Raw genomic sequence first — 14429 nt, 5'->3', positions numbered from 1 at the left:
CAAACACAAAAGATTTTCCAGTGAAAAATACAACTTCTTGTGTAATAAGTGTTCTCTATGTTCCCTCCTTCTGCCAGCATGTCTAGGATGGTGAATAGAAGAGAGGCAAAGTTTGCTTTAGGATTGTATCTCCCTGTTACACACTGGATCTGAAAAATGGAAAAGGTAAATGGGGTTTCTCCATCACCCCCAAATTCCCAGGAACTGCAGCCTGGGCCTGGGCAGACCTGAGGCTGTTCCCTGCTGGCAGGGAATGTGGCAGGGCCCTGTCTGGCCCTGTGACAGGGATGTGACAGCGAGCTCAGCCCCCAGAGCCGTGTCCCACCCTGGCCCCACTGGCAATGCCTCATTCTCCTGCCAGCTGTTATCTCAGGCTGCTGGCATCACACACTAAATAACACTTAAGGCAGGTCTCTTCCCATTAGAAGATGAATTCCCAGCACAGCTGGAATCCCTGGGGTGTTTGTCACCGGCTCCAGCTCCCACCCCCTGGCTCCACGGGAGGAAGGATGAGCTGCTGCCGCCGCGGCGCCGCGCAGGGGACAGGATAATGAGCAGTCAGTCAGTCATGGAGCTGCCAACGTGGCTGCCTGAGGAGTGGTGGAGCTGAGGACAAGGGAAACGTTGCCTTCCAAGTGGGTGAAGTGATTTTAGCAGATTAACATGAGTGTAGGCAGCCAGGAAATATGGCATGAAAACCAAGTGTGAGAGGAGTTCTAGACAGTAGACGTCAACTTCTCCGTCTGTCTGGTGTCCAAAACATGCTGTGGAATTTTGTGTAAATACTGCACCAGGAAGTTGTTGGGGATCAAGAAGACAAAGTCTTGTGTAACTAGGATTTGTTTCCTCTTTGTTTTTTTTTGTGGAAGTGAGTTGATGTTCTTGGAGGAGCATGAGGGAGATTTCAATGAACACTCTTCTCTTTTTTTGCTTTTTGTCAAAAGTACCTTTGGAACTTGTTAGAGGAGCTGCTTTGTGAGGTGTTCAAGACCAGCTTGGATGGGGATTAGAGCAACTTGGTCTAGTGGGAGTTGTCCTTGCCCATGGCAGGATCTTGGAACGAGATGAACTTCAAGATCCCTTCCAAACAAAACCATTCTGTGATGGCTTGAGGATGATGGAGCATATTTTATTGGGAGCCCTGGTTTGGAAACTGATTTCTAACAGAAGAGTGGTGAGACCAGCTGGTGCAGCCAACCTGTGGGACAAAGACAGGTGCTGGATTTGCAGATCTGTTACCTCTGAGCAAAGCAAGCAACAATTAAGGCAGAAGAAAGGCAGCCCAGTGTAGTTTTAATCATTAGTCCCAGTTTGTCGTGAAGCTTTGTGAGAGCATAAAGGCAGCTCTGTAATGCTGAGCCTTTTAACCAGCCCTGCCTGTGGATTGTGATTGGCAAAGCCATTGACTTCATATTCTTTCATGTTCTTTCTGTTCCCTCCTGTTTTGATGTTATCCTGCAGTCATCTTAGCTGTGTATTAAACAAGAGACTACTTCAATATGAAATGATCAAAGGGCTGAGGGAACACAGGGCCATAAAGAATATATGGAGAGCTCGGGGAGAATGGTGAGTGGAATTTAAAGGCTTTTTCAAGCTGCTTAATTCCTGCTTAGATTTCTGGTGTCACCAATAGGCAACAGTCCCTTTCTTTAAATCTTTTACTAAGGATTGACTGGCAGAATCGCTGTTTTACATGGGGTTTAAAGAGTAAAAGGCCACCCTGAAGGTCAAACCCTAGGAGATTTCCTCTAAGAGCTCATTGATTCTCCTAGATTTTTGACTTGGAGATAGACCACTCCTTCCTAGATCTGCAGCTTGGATACAAGTGCCTCAGTATGTGCCAGCACAGAAGGCAGGAGCCAAAGTGTAAGGGCAGGAAAAAAATTAGAGAGAAAGATGCTGTGGGGCAGACAGACAATGATCTCAGTCTTGTATCAGTCAGACTGGTGACATTATTAGCCACTGGTCCATGAAAAAAAGGGCAGTATTATTTTATCTGTCTCAGAAATGGATTGTGTTAACAATGAAATTGGGCAGGATAAAGATTTATGGCCCCATCCTCAGCTTGAGTAAACAGGCAGAGGACCTGAGCGTGTGGGGATGGAAAAGCTGGGATGTAATGCTGGGGATCTGGTTTTCTTCTCACACAGACACAAATTCAAGGGTGCTGGGACTGCACAGGCAAGTAACTGTCTCTTTTTTATACCAAAAATTTCAGATGAGCATGTTGAGCCTCTCTAGCCTCATTAGAGTGTTGGCTTTGTGAGCTGCCCAGTGCTGTGGTAGTGATTAGCAACAGCCTACCCCATAAGCAAACTCTGTATTTGTGCTGTTACCTACTCCTGTGATATTTCAATCTGATTCATTAGAGAAATTAGCATTTTTATGGACTAATTAGGGGAAAATGTTGCCTGTACTCTTTCTGATATACAGAGATTTTTCACACAAAGCCATACAGAAGTGAAACATGATTCCACCCCCCCAAAAAAGGAAGAAAAGAAAAATGATTATTCTAATTAACACAGAATATTCAGGAGATTTGAACTTAAAACCAGGAATTAAGAGAAAGTTAGATTGCTGCACTACTGGCAATTTGTCCAGTCTTTTTGAATTCAAAATTGCAGCTCTCTTTCAGCTATTTTGGTTCTTGAGGCATAAAAATATTTTAAAAGCTGTCAGTCAGTCACTCTATTTTTTGTGACAGTTGCAAAATGCACGGTAATGAGAATGAATAGTAATGAGTGCATTATTCAGCAGCTATAAATACCAATTTATTTCCACTGTAAGTTTATATATTTCAGTCAACATGCATTTTTAGCCTTATTCTTTCCTTCTCTTTAAAACCAGGCTCAGGTTTTATTAGACTGTAGCTAACAATCATTGAAACATGTCTTGGTTTCCCTAATGAGCCACTTGCTTTTGAAGTTTAATTCTAAATCTGCCTGTGTGTCACATTTTCTGTTTGCCAGGAGGGTAAAAATGAGTGTCTGGGACTAAACATCTGACGTTGGCTCTTTGCAGGGGAGTGTTATTTTTTTTTAATTTTTTTTTCTGAGAGGGTGGAATAGCATTATTTTAATCAATGCAGACATCTCCTGTTATGTTTTGATAATGATCCTGCTTTTCAGAGACTCAGAGCAGTGAACCCCTCATTCTGGGCTGCTGTGGAGAAGGCAAAAATCTCCACCCTGCACAGAGGGGAGAAGTTCAATTAGGCCTTTTGGTGTCAGGGGAGGTTGATCAGCCTTTAATTGGCTCTGGCTGACTGGCTTTTAGGCCATGCTGTTCCTCACCTGCATTGGAAACTTCTCAAATATGTCTGGAATTTTGTGTTGCATTGAAAGTGATGCACACAGAATAATTATTTTAAATCATACTGTGCAGTGAATGCACTCTGATGAACAAGTGAAGGAGAAACCATTAATACTGTAGAGGAATACAAGTAGGAAGGGAGCTTTGGAGGTCTTCCTGTTGAATGCTGGCATGACTTTGTTGGGTTGAAAACAGGAATCTCCCTCATCATCCTGCTGATTTCCTGCCCCAATCTCCAGTTCTTGTGTCTTCTCATTGCTCTCATTCTCCAAGCTGTTAATTAAGAGGTTGAGCAGGTTGAAGTGAGGAGGATTTGCTCCACAGCCTTTGGGATTGAGGTGAAGCCACCAAGCACAGCTGGATGTGGGTGTGGGTGTGTGTGTTTCCTTCTTGCCCATCTGGAGGATGGACAGGGCACTTGCCTTTTCCAGAAGGATTGCCCCACATTTCAAGGACACAAAGGGTGTCTCAGGATGATGCCAGTGTGTCTCCTGCACACTCACAGACCTGATCAAAAGTGCCAGCGTGTCACCCAGCATGGATGACACGGAGAAGAAGGAGGAAGAATATCCACACCCTCAATTCTCCATCTTGGCCACGTGTCCCTTATCACAAACATTCCCAAAAGTCTATTTATCTATGTTCTAACAGTCTAATTTGCACTCTATTTATTTTTGTGGCTTGCATTTCTTCTCCTAATGTGGGTATATTGTTCCAAGGAGCTAAATCCAGCCATGAGACACCTGGGTCTCATTCAAGGGTTTTTGGGGGGTCTTAAAACTCCCAGGGAAGCCAGAGGAATACTCTGGACTCCCACACCTTGCCACCTTCAGCTCCACCTGGGGTTTGATTTGCCTTTCCTCATTTTATCCCTGCACTTTGGGCCAGGCTTCTGTAGTTCTGTTCTCTGGGCAGCCCCCACTTCCACCTTCTGTTCACTTTCTGTGCTGGAGTTCGGTCAGGGATTCCTGTCCAGCCAGCTCAGCCTTCTGCCACGTCTGCTGCACTTCCCCCTCGTTGGGCTGGGCTGTTCTTTGCTTTGAGGAGTTTTCCATGGAGATCATGGGGCTGTCCTGTGCCCTTCTGCCCCCTGAGCAAGCCAGACTGCTGCCCTGAATTTCAGTGCTGGCAGAAATCTCAGTGGCTCTGCATCACCAGTTGCCATTTTTTATGAAGGCTGACTCAAGCTTTATCCACTCCCAGTTCTTAACTGGGTGGAAAATGGGCAGCAAACCCCCCACAGCATCCTCCTTGGTGCCTCTCATTCTGGCCTCCAAGAATTAACTCCCCACAAACCTGTTTCACAGCATAAAATTCCTAAGAAATAATTCTGACTCGTTGACTTCTTCTGAGGAAAATTCTGTTGGCTTGGCATTGTTTAAAACTCCTTTTAATCCTACAGAACTCCTTTCCCAGCAGAAACATGTATTTTTTCTCGTGGAAAAAAAAAAAAAAAATTATTGGACTCCAAGTACTTGGAGTACCATAATAAATTAAGCATCTTCTTGATGACCTTTCCTGCTGAGGAACTGTTGGTGTGAAGCCTTTGTGCATGTCTGTGGGCAGGAGTTAATAGCACACTCCAAGCCTCGAGTGCCAGTGTAAAGCACTCACTGAATTGATGACTTTTTTCAGTTGCATTTTCCTCCTTGTGCTTTCAGCAGTTCAGATGTTGGGATGCTCAAATTGCCCATCTTGACCTCACTTGTCTCCTGTGTTAATAAAATGCCCTGTGCTGCTACTTAGGCCATCAGTTGGGACTGGGAAGTTTTATTTCTGGCTCTGCAATTATCCCACTGCTGTAATTTCCTTATCTGGATTGGGGATAAATAACAAAGCTCTCCTTCTTTGCAGAAGGATCTGAGATTTGATGATGAAAAATGCTAAATAAGGGTTCAATGTTGTTATGGGAACAAATATCACTTTGTTTGCATGGCTTGACCATCCTAACAAGCAAGCAGAGAGTTGATGACCAAATCAAGATAAGAATTGAACAAATGAGGGATAATGAGCAACTTCAGACTGTAGACTTGATTTTTCCCTTTGCTTGAAAGTAATTCACTTTTATGTCTGTCTGTGGAGGATTTTTAAGTCTGTGAATCATTTGCCAGTTGGGTATAGAAATCTCTCAGTTTGCTTCTTTCGTGCTTTGCTTATCATTTTGGATGCCAAATAAGTAACTTATTAGTTTGTATGATCATTAGCAATCTCAGCAGAGAATCACAGCTTATAAGGTTAAGTTTCCAATTTTAATGTTGGACAATTTTCAAGTGCATTTAAAGGGCATTTCCTGGGAGAAAAAAAAAAAAAAAAGTGAAAATTATACTTTAACAGTGAACTATCTTTATAACAGGAAAAAAAAATCATCCTTCATTAAAACTATGCTCTAAATCTGTTATGAAAAGGGCAGCAGAAAACTGATCATTTAAAAAACATTTTCAAACTTCTTTGCCTGTTATTTTCACTCAGTGCCATGGGTTAGGTCATTCTGATCTTTCAGAGTTCATGCTCATGACAGCTTGTATGGGATTGACTTCTGGGTTGTAGAGTGGAAAAAAACACCCTCAGCTCAATTTGCATAAATTTTGTAACCAGGAAACATGAGGAAATGCTTTGTCAGGTGGGGTAAATAAATGCAACTTAAAAACCTGCCATGATTTATTTGAGTTGAAGACTATTTGCCTTCAAACAAGATAAGGTTTAGATGGGATTTTGGGCAGGAATTGTTCCCTGTGAGGGTGGGCAGGGCTGGCACAGGTGCCCAGAGAAGCTTTGGCTGCCCCTGGATCCCTGGAATGCCCAAGGCCAGGCTGGACACTGGGGCTGGAGCACCTGGGACAGTGGAACTGTCCCTGCCATGGCAAGGGTGGCACTGGGTGGGCTTTAAGGTCCCTTCCAACCCAAATATTTTGGGGATTCTATTTCTCTATGCAGAGAGTTGCTCCAGAGTTCCAGAGAATTACCATGGGTTTGGGTGTGAATAGCTGAAAAATTATTTTTTTGAAGATTTTATATCTTCAAAAAGCAAAGTTTTCTGGCTTGTGATAAGATTCCACGGGTCTCCTGGAAAACAGTGGATATTCCTCAGGTGATGTGCTGAGAAATCGTGAGACACTCAGGATTCTCCCTTCCCCCTGGAGAAATCCTGGGGTTTGCACATCCTCCGTGGTGAGCGGGGCTGGAACACGGGGTTGAGCACCAGGAGTTGTTAAAACCTGTGAATTCTGCTGTGCCTGGGGGCCATTAAATGCAGAATCACTCTGACTCACAGAGTGCCCAGTTTTACCCCAAAGTGCTCTCGGGCTGTCGGTTTACTCGCTGACTTTTATGGACCAGCAGGATTTATTGAGCCAGAGGTGATCCTGCCCAGTCCCAGGCTCCCTCCAGGGGCACTAAGAACCCCTGGTGTGCTCTGTAAATCTGAGCTCAGCTCGTGTGTGTTTAACTGCTGAGCACCCACTGATGTGTGAACATGAGACCTGGGGGATTCTGCACAGACCTTGACATTTTCTGCAGGGAAAAAAAAATTGGCTGTGCTGTCCCTGGGTAATGGCAGGGCTCAGAGAGAGGCAGTGCAGCAATGAGCCTTTGCATGGGTGCTGGAGCCAAGGTGATTTTCTGCTGTAACTGTTCTAACAGCTTTTAATGCCCTGCATCCATGTTATTGAGTTCACTCCTGAGTGATGGACTGGCAAAGGGCTGTAACATTTCTTATGCCTGAGTAATTGAGGACCCAAATCTGGCCCAGCAGACTTGATTTACAAAAATGTGTTCACGGCTCCCTTCTTTTCCTGGTGCAGTAAATCACAGGAATTGTCAGCCCACATCAGGGGATGGCCCCTGACAGCTGTGATTAGTACTGCAAGGCTCTCTTCATATTCTGATAGCACTTCCAGTAATAAATAAACAGGTATTTGGGCAACTTGTAGCACTGTGCTTGGAGTAATTATGGGCCTTATTCTATATGTGCCACAGAGTAAAAACACATTTTTATTAATCTCTTTTTCCTGGTGGGAAAACTTGAAATATGGGCAAAACATGTCTACTAAACTAGACTTCTTAATTTTATTCCTGCTGTTGCTAAAAAGAAAATAATCATATTATTTAAGGAACAGAAAAATGCTTGTGCTGACTCTTCTCAGCCCTGCATCTTTGCTGGGTTGTGTTCAAAATGCACATGGGTAAAATTATGTAGACAGTGTTTGCTTCTTTATTAAAGGGTTTCTTTTCTCTCTTGCAGTTCTTTTTCTCAACCCATATTAATTTTATGTACTTGGTGTTGGTCAGAAGACATCACTGTAATACTCCCCTTAGCACATTTGCATTGATGTGGGATCCATAAGCTGTAAGGACCTTGACCTTTTGCTGGGATAGTTCATCCACTTCATCCCGTGCTATTTTCCAAGCTGGTTAAAAAAAAAAATAAAAAATAAAATAAATCTTTTTATTGCTTGACAGAACCCCCTCCTTGAAAAGCCTTCAGCTGTTAAGATGCACAAGTGCAGCTGATGCCTCACTGGTGTGCTGGAGCTGCTGGGGACAGTGCCCAGCCCTGCTGCTGGGATTTCATCCCTTTGCCACCCACACGTCCCTGCAATAGGATCAGGGCGAGCGCTGAGAGCAGAGTCAGGGCAGGTTTGGCTCAGAGCAGTGCTGTGGGGGCAGGCTGCAGCCAGAGCAGTGCCAGAGCTCCCTCCTGGCCAGCACTCCCCTCCTTTGATGCCATTCTTCTTTCTCCAGTCCTCTGGGACAAATCTGTGAATTACCTTCCTCTGTTTTGCAGGGATCTGCAGCAGGCACAATTCAAGTAGCATTTAAATATTTATTTGTCATTTCCAGAGCATTATCTGAGCCTGACTGGCAGGTTTTTTATTTGTCATTTGTGTCTCTGTTTGGGAGGGATGCATGGATGGCATGTGAAGGTGACATTGCAGCAGGGACTGCTCATCCCTCTTTGTTTGTTCCTCCTCTGCCATCCTGGGAAGCTGCTGGTGCCATCTGTGGCATGGCCAGAGGCAGTGGGTGATGCCAGCCCTGCTCCTGGCTGTGCTCAGAGTCTGAGCAGCCCCAGCTGGACATGGGGGTGTCTCACAACATCTCTGTGCCCTGCTCCTGGCTGTGCTCAGACACTGAGCAGCCCCAGCTGGACATGGGGGTGTGTCTCAGCAGCTCTGTGCCCTGCTCCTGGTCCTGGTCAGACACTGAGCAGCCCCAGCTGGACACAGGGGTGTCTCTCAGCATCTCTGTGCCCTGCTCCTGGCTGTGCTCAGTCTGAGCAGCCCCAGCTGGACATGGGGTGTCTCACAACATCTCTGTGCCCTGCTCCTGGTCCTGGTCAGACACTGAGCAGCCCCAGCTGGACACAGGGGTGTGTCTCAGCATCTCTGTGCCCTGCTCCTGGCTGTGCTCAGACTATGAACAGCCCCAGTTGGACATGGGGGTGTCTCTCAGCATCTCTGTGCCCTGCTCCTGGCTGTGCACAGACTATGAACAGCCCTAGATGGACACAGGGGTGTCTCTCAGCATCTCTGTGCCCTGCTCCTGGTCCTGGTCAGACACTGAGCAGCCCCAGCTGGACACAGGGGTGTCTCACAGCATCTCTGTGCCCTGCTCCTGGCTGTGCTCAGACACTGAGCAGCCCTAGATGGACACAGGGGTGTCTCTCAGCATCTCTGTGCCCTGCTCCTGGCTGTGCTCAGTCTGAGCAGCCCCAGCTGGACACAGGGGTGTCTCTCAGCAGCTCTGTGCCCTGCTGCCTCTGCCCTTGCTGTGGCACACAGAGCTCACTGTGGGGCAGGGCAGGGCAGGAGGGACCAGCTGAGGGACTGGAAATGGGAACTGCATTCCCTCACTGAGCAGGGTGAGCTCCCTCTGACCTTTGGGGAAACTGGAAGACAGAGTGACTGTACTTGTGGAACATCAGGACAATAAAATGCCTTTGCAGCCCAGACACACAGACACTTTGCCCATGCCCACAGAGGAAAAGATTAGATTTTAATTTCTCAGCTTTAAAAATCCCAACAGATTTACCACACCAGGGCACCTAACTTTTGATTCAGGCCACAAGGTTTCTAGGACAGTCATAAATCTCAGTTAGGAAGGGTGCAGGTTTTTCCCTTGTAGTACTCAAGGCATAAAAAACCAACAGCAGGCTGAGTTTTCAGTGCAGACTGCAGACAGGTTTTCTCATTGAGACAGACTTGGTTTCAGTTATTCCATTGTGAAATAAGCCCCATGGTCCATTTTAAAAATTTAGGAACTTGCTGCAGCCAGAGAGCCCCAGAAAGGGAGGCCAGAGCTGTCTGTGCCTGGTTGTTCCACAGGAGGAATGATGGTCCTTCCCTTCCCTTCCCTTCCCTTCCCTTCCCTTCCCTTCCCTTCCCTTCCCTTCCCTTCCCTTCCCTTCCCTTCCCTTCCCTTCCCTTCCCTTCCCTTCCCTTCCCTTCCCTTCCCTTCCCTTCCCTTCCCTTCCCTTCCCTTCCCTTCCCTTCCCTTCCCTTCCCTTCCCTTCCCTTCCCTTCCCTTCCCTTCCCTTCCCTTCCCTTCCCTTCCCTTCCCTTCCCTTCCCTTCCCTTCCCTTCCCTTCCCTTCCCTTCCCTTCCCTTCCCTTCCCTTCCCTTCCCTTCCCTTCCCTTCCCTTCCCTTCCCTTCCCTTCCCTTCCCTTCCCTTCCCTTCCCTTCCCTGGCTCCAATAAACCCAGATCTGTAAATCAGCTGATGAATACTTGTATAAATCTTGTATTTTTTCCCCCAAGTTTTCCTGCCCTTTTCACTGGAAATGTTTTTGATACAAACCTTTTCCTTCAATCTGACAGCTTTTTTTTTTTTGCCGATCCTCTGTCCATACAGCCCACTAATAACTTCAGCCCCACAGACCTCCTCTCCAGGAAATGCCATTAAGATTTTCTTTCAGCAAAAGTGAGCAGCCCTTCAGAAATCCTTTCTCAGGCCTGGTTTTTCCTGTTGTGGTTTGCCTCTTGCTTTTCTTTTTATTTTTTTTTTCCCATGGATAGCTGTAATTTAAAGCTTACAAGATCGATAAGTCCAAGATGCACAGCACAAATGGGAGAAGCAGACAAACAACTGGTAAAGATAGGAGACAGCTGATGGAAATGAATTCAGCTATAAAGCATTTGAGTTACTGTTCTCTGCTGTGATTTCTGAGGGAGATTAAAAAATAGGAGGAGGGGGAGATACAAATCATCATTCCCTCCTCCCTCAGAATCTCATGTTGAATAGTGTTGAATTTTTATTTTTTTTTTCACCGTGCCTCTAAATAAACAGGATTTTTATTTTTTATTTTTTATTTTTTTATTTTTTATTTTTTATTTTTTATTTTTTATTTTTTATTTTTTATTTTTTATTTTTTATTTTTTATTTTTTATTTTTTATTTTTTATTTTTTATTTGAAGGAGAGCTTTTAATCAATTGCAGGAGAATTGGCTTAATAGAGAGCTAACTGGGGGAAATGTAATGTCAGGAAGTCTGGACCTGATGCAACAACAGCACCTTGTCTTGAGCTCCCTGAATCCCTGAATTGCTGAAAATGGCCTCTGTTAGTGGCAGGAGGGTTTTTCCACTCTGCTTTGCAGCCCTGGTGACTGTGCCTGGGGCTGGCTCTGTGTGCCAGCCCAGGCACGCCTTGCAAAGCCTGGGCCAGGCTGGCACAGCTGGCACGGGCTGCAGCTCGGGCGGTTTGCATTTGGCATCACAAACTGCAGTCACATTGCTCTGGGGAGGGGGAGCTCCCCAAGGGCTGGGAGAGTGCCAGAGGAGAGCAAACACTGCTGGGCTGAAGCCTCAATAGAAGTCAAGAAGGATTAAGGTGCAGCTGAAAGTGGAATTAGGGTTCTTAAATCACCACAGAGCTTTAGAAAATGTTTTCTGTTCACATCAAAACCATAATTTATCGTGCTAGTGAGCTGTGTTTCAGTGAAACTGCAAACTTCTATTGATGGGGAGATTCTTATAAATGTTCCCTGTGTGCCCATGGCCACAGAAACTCCTCAGAGAAAGGCTGAGGATGTGTGAGGCAATAAGCACTGACATTTTATATATTTACATCTGGGGGTGCTGAAGTTGTCTCTGTTTACCCCAAAAGATCGGGGGCACTTTGCAATATGAATTTGCTGTGGGAAGGGAGCTCCAGGTGCACTTGGGCACTTTGGAAGAGGGATTGGCCCTGTCCATGGGGAAATCAGTCTGTCTGATAAAGATAAAGATAAAGAGATTATCAAGTAGTGACAAGAAAGAAAATAAGTTAGCTGAATTCCTCTTTATCACTTCTTCTCCCTCAAGACGTCTCAGTGAATATCTTGTCATTCATACTGAGAGGCTGGAAAAAAAAAATCACATTTAAAGGTGACCCACAGAGGTAAAACCAGACCAAGTGGTGTTTGTGTGCTTCTTTTGCTCCTGGCTGACACAGGAATCAGTCTGGTGTTCACACTGTGTGGGCTGGAACATTTGGGAGAGCAGGAAAAGTGGGATTAGAGCTCCAAAGCCTTTCCATGCTTCTGCTGCTCCCAGCACACAGTGGAGCATCCTGCGACCTGTAGGTGGGAATGTCCAGGTCAAAGGCAGAGGTGCTGCCCTTGTAATAAAGATACAGAAATGCAGAAACTGGTCAATGTGTTTAGAACAGGTGGAATGTATTTGAAAAAAAAAAAACAAAAAAAAAAAAACAAAAAACAATTAAGAGATCTGTTTCCTCTTGGATGCGCTTTTCTTTCCCCAGCCTTTTTTATTTCTTTTCCTTTAAAGGAAAGTAACTATTGAAAATCACTTTGAAACGTGTTTCATGTTAGGAGAGCAATAATGTAGGTGGTGATTGATAAGATTTATTGTTTCTGGCTTGGTGTTATCTTGTGATTCTGAGGAAAGCTGAATCTTATCTGTTTGGTGCTGTACAAACACTTAACAGACTTCAGGGAGCTTGTAATGTAAGCAGACAAGAAAGGCAAAGGGAGAGAGGGGAAATGTGCAGGAAAGTGCCTCGTTCCAAGGCCAAAAAACAGATTCAAAATAAAAATCAGATCTTCTCACTTCAGCCTGTTTTTTTCTATTCCATGGGGTATGCTGCTCCTGTTATTCAAATACAGAGAATCCTCTCCTTTTCCAGGTGAATGAAGGGCAAGGAGAACGAGATCAGACAGAAACTCAGCATACAGGGGAAAAAAAATAAGGCAAAGGAATTGTACTGATAAAGGGGCTGGTTTTAGATAAATTCAACATATGACATGCCATTACTCAAATCACAATTCTGTCTTTATTTCCAGATGCAGTAAAGTGGGGAGAAGGATTCAGATGTAAAACTCCAACCTGGCCATGCACTGATGAGGAAACAGCCACATGCACTGGTTAGAAATGCATAATTTTCTTTTTAACTGAATATTTCTGGTTTGGATGTCGATTTTCTTTGCCCTCTCTTTCTGAGCCATCATATAGTCATTGTAACCATTTTTTTGATGCCATTTCTGCCTGGAAAAGCTCTCTGTAAAAACACAAACATGTGTGTGTGTGTCTGTTTGTGCATGTAGGTATGTTCTGGAATGATTCCCTGGGATTTTAATTCCCTGCAGGGTGTGGACATGCTTTCAGAGCCTCACAGCCTTGTTTGTCTTCTCTTTTTGCAACTCAAGCAAACATTGGTTATTGTGTGGAGCTGAACCCTGAGCCAGGCTTTATCCTGTTGTAGCAACTAATTGGTGAGGAAATTGTGATTTTACATTTTAAAAAAAACCCCTCAGTTCTGGATAAAAAGGTGCTGTGACCATTCTACCCTGATTATTTCAAGGTCAGTGTCCCCTTCTGCTCTGCAGCAGCTGCTGGTGGCCACCAGGGCTGGATGGATTTCCTTGGATTCCCTCAAAGTGGAAGAGAAACAGTGGAAGAGTTCATGGTGGCACTGCCAACTCTGTTCATCAGGGAAAAAAAGCCTTTGGAGCCCTGCAGTTATTTATGGCTTGCACCTCTCCAGGACAGTTTGTTTCCATGGGGTTTTAGTGCCCAGGGACCCTTCCTGCAGGGAGATGTGCCTGGAGGAAATAATCACACTGCAAAAGGGGTTCTGGCTATTTATTTAACTGTTTTTAAATCCTATTCAGAAAAAAAGAAAAAAAAAAAAAAAAAAAAACTCCTGTAATTCTGTTTTCTTTCTGTTTGTGGCTGCTGAAAAGGGAGTCTTGGCCACCAATATATGCATTTCCCATGAACTTTTAGTAACAGGAGCTTCAAGGTGAAAGCTTTGCCTATAATGGGAATTATTTGCACCATAACTTCCTTTTCAGCTGCCATTTTTTAGGATTTTGTGTTCTGCTTGCTGTTCCACTGCTTGACTACTGTAGAGAACAAGTTTCTTATGTATCTGCTGCTGAATTTAATTTTGGGAATTTTTCATCAGAATTATTGACAAAATATAGTTTGTCTGAATAGAGGTTTTTTTTTGTCTGAAGAGGGTTTTTTAAAAATTCTTTTCTTATACCCACTGATAATTGGATTTTTTTCCATTACAAGCAGTGATTGTTCCAAGTAGAAAATAATTTACTAATTTCTGATTAACCCCAGCTAATCAGGCAGGCAGCAGGATCCAGCTGCTGTGTAAGTCCAGATCTCCATAAAATCTGGTTATATTTCCATTTATCTCATTGTGGGAGCAGCTCTGACTGAAAAGCTGACTTCTTATGTGGCTGGGAGTTAGCTGATCAACTTCCCCTCTTTCCAGACCATCCAGCTGGAAAGGTCACCAGGCTGGCTGGTTTTGGGGTATTAATGAAAAAGAAGAAAGATTTACTTTGCTTTTCTTGGGAGAAAAACACACCTCCAGAATCTTCCCCTGCCTTTTATCCCCAAACCTTCTCCTGAAGGATTTATTTTGTTTTTCTTGGGGGAAAATCTGTGTTATCTTTTCTTCTTGCACACCTCCAGAACCTTCTCCTGAAGGATTTATTTTGTTTTCCTTGGGGGAAAATCTGTGTTATCTTTTCTTCTTGCACACCTCCAGAACCTTCTCCTGAAGGATTTATTTTGTTTTTCTTGGGGGACAATCTGTGTTATCTTTTATTCTTGCACATCTCCAGAACCTTCTCCTGCCTTTTGTCCCCAAACCTTCTCCTGAA

General features: G+C 44.5%; 1 protein-coding gene across 1 annotated transcript in view; it reads left to right on the top strand.

Annotated features, from left to right (window-relative positions):
* CHL1 (cell adhesion molecule L1 like) overlaps positions 1-14429 on the top strand; it is a 123272-nt gene that overhangs the window by 18194 nt on the left and 90649 nt on the right. The window contains 1 exon segment of the mRNA XM_056501616.1: positions 12591-12671. The gene's annotated coding sequence lies outside the window, so the exon portion shown is untranslated.

The sequence above is a fragment of the Oenanthe melanoleuca genome, chromosome 12 (genome assembly GCF_029582105.1).
Source record: "Oenanthe melanoleuca isolate GR-GAL-2019-014 chromosome 12, OMel1.0, whole genome shotgun sequence".
NCBI classification, from domain to species: Eukaryota; Metazoa; Chordata; class Aves; order Passeriformes; family Muscicapidae; genus Oenanthe; species Oenanthe melanoleuca.
This window is presented reverse-complemented; position numbering and strand designations above follow the sequence as displayed.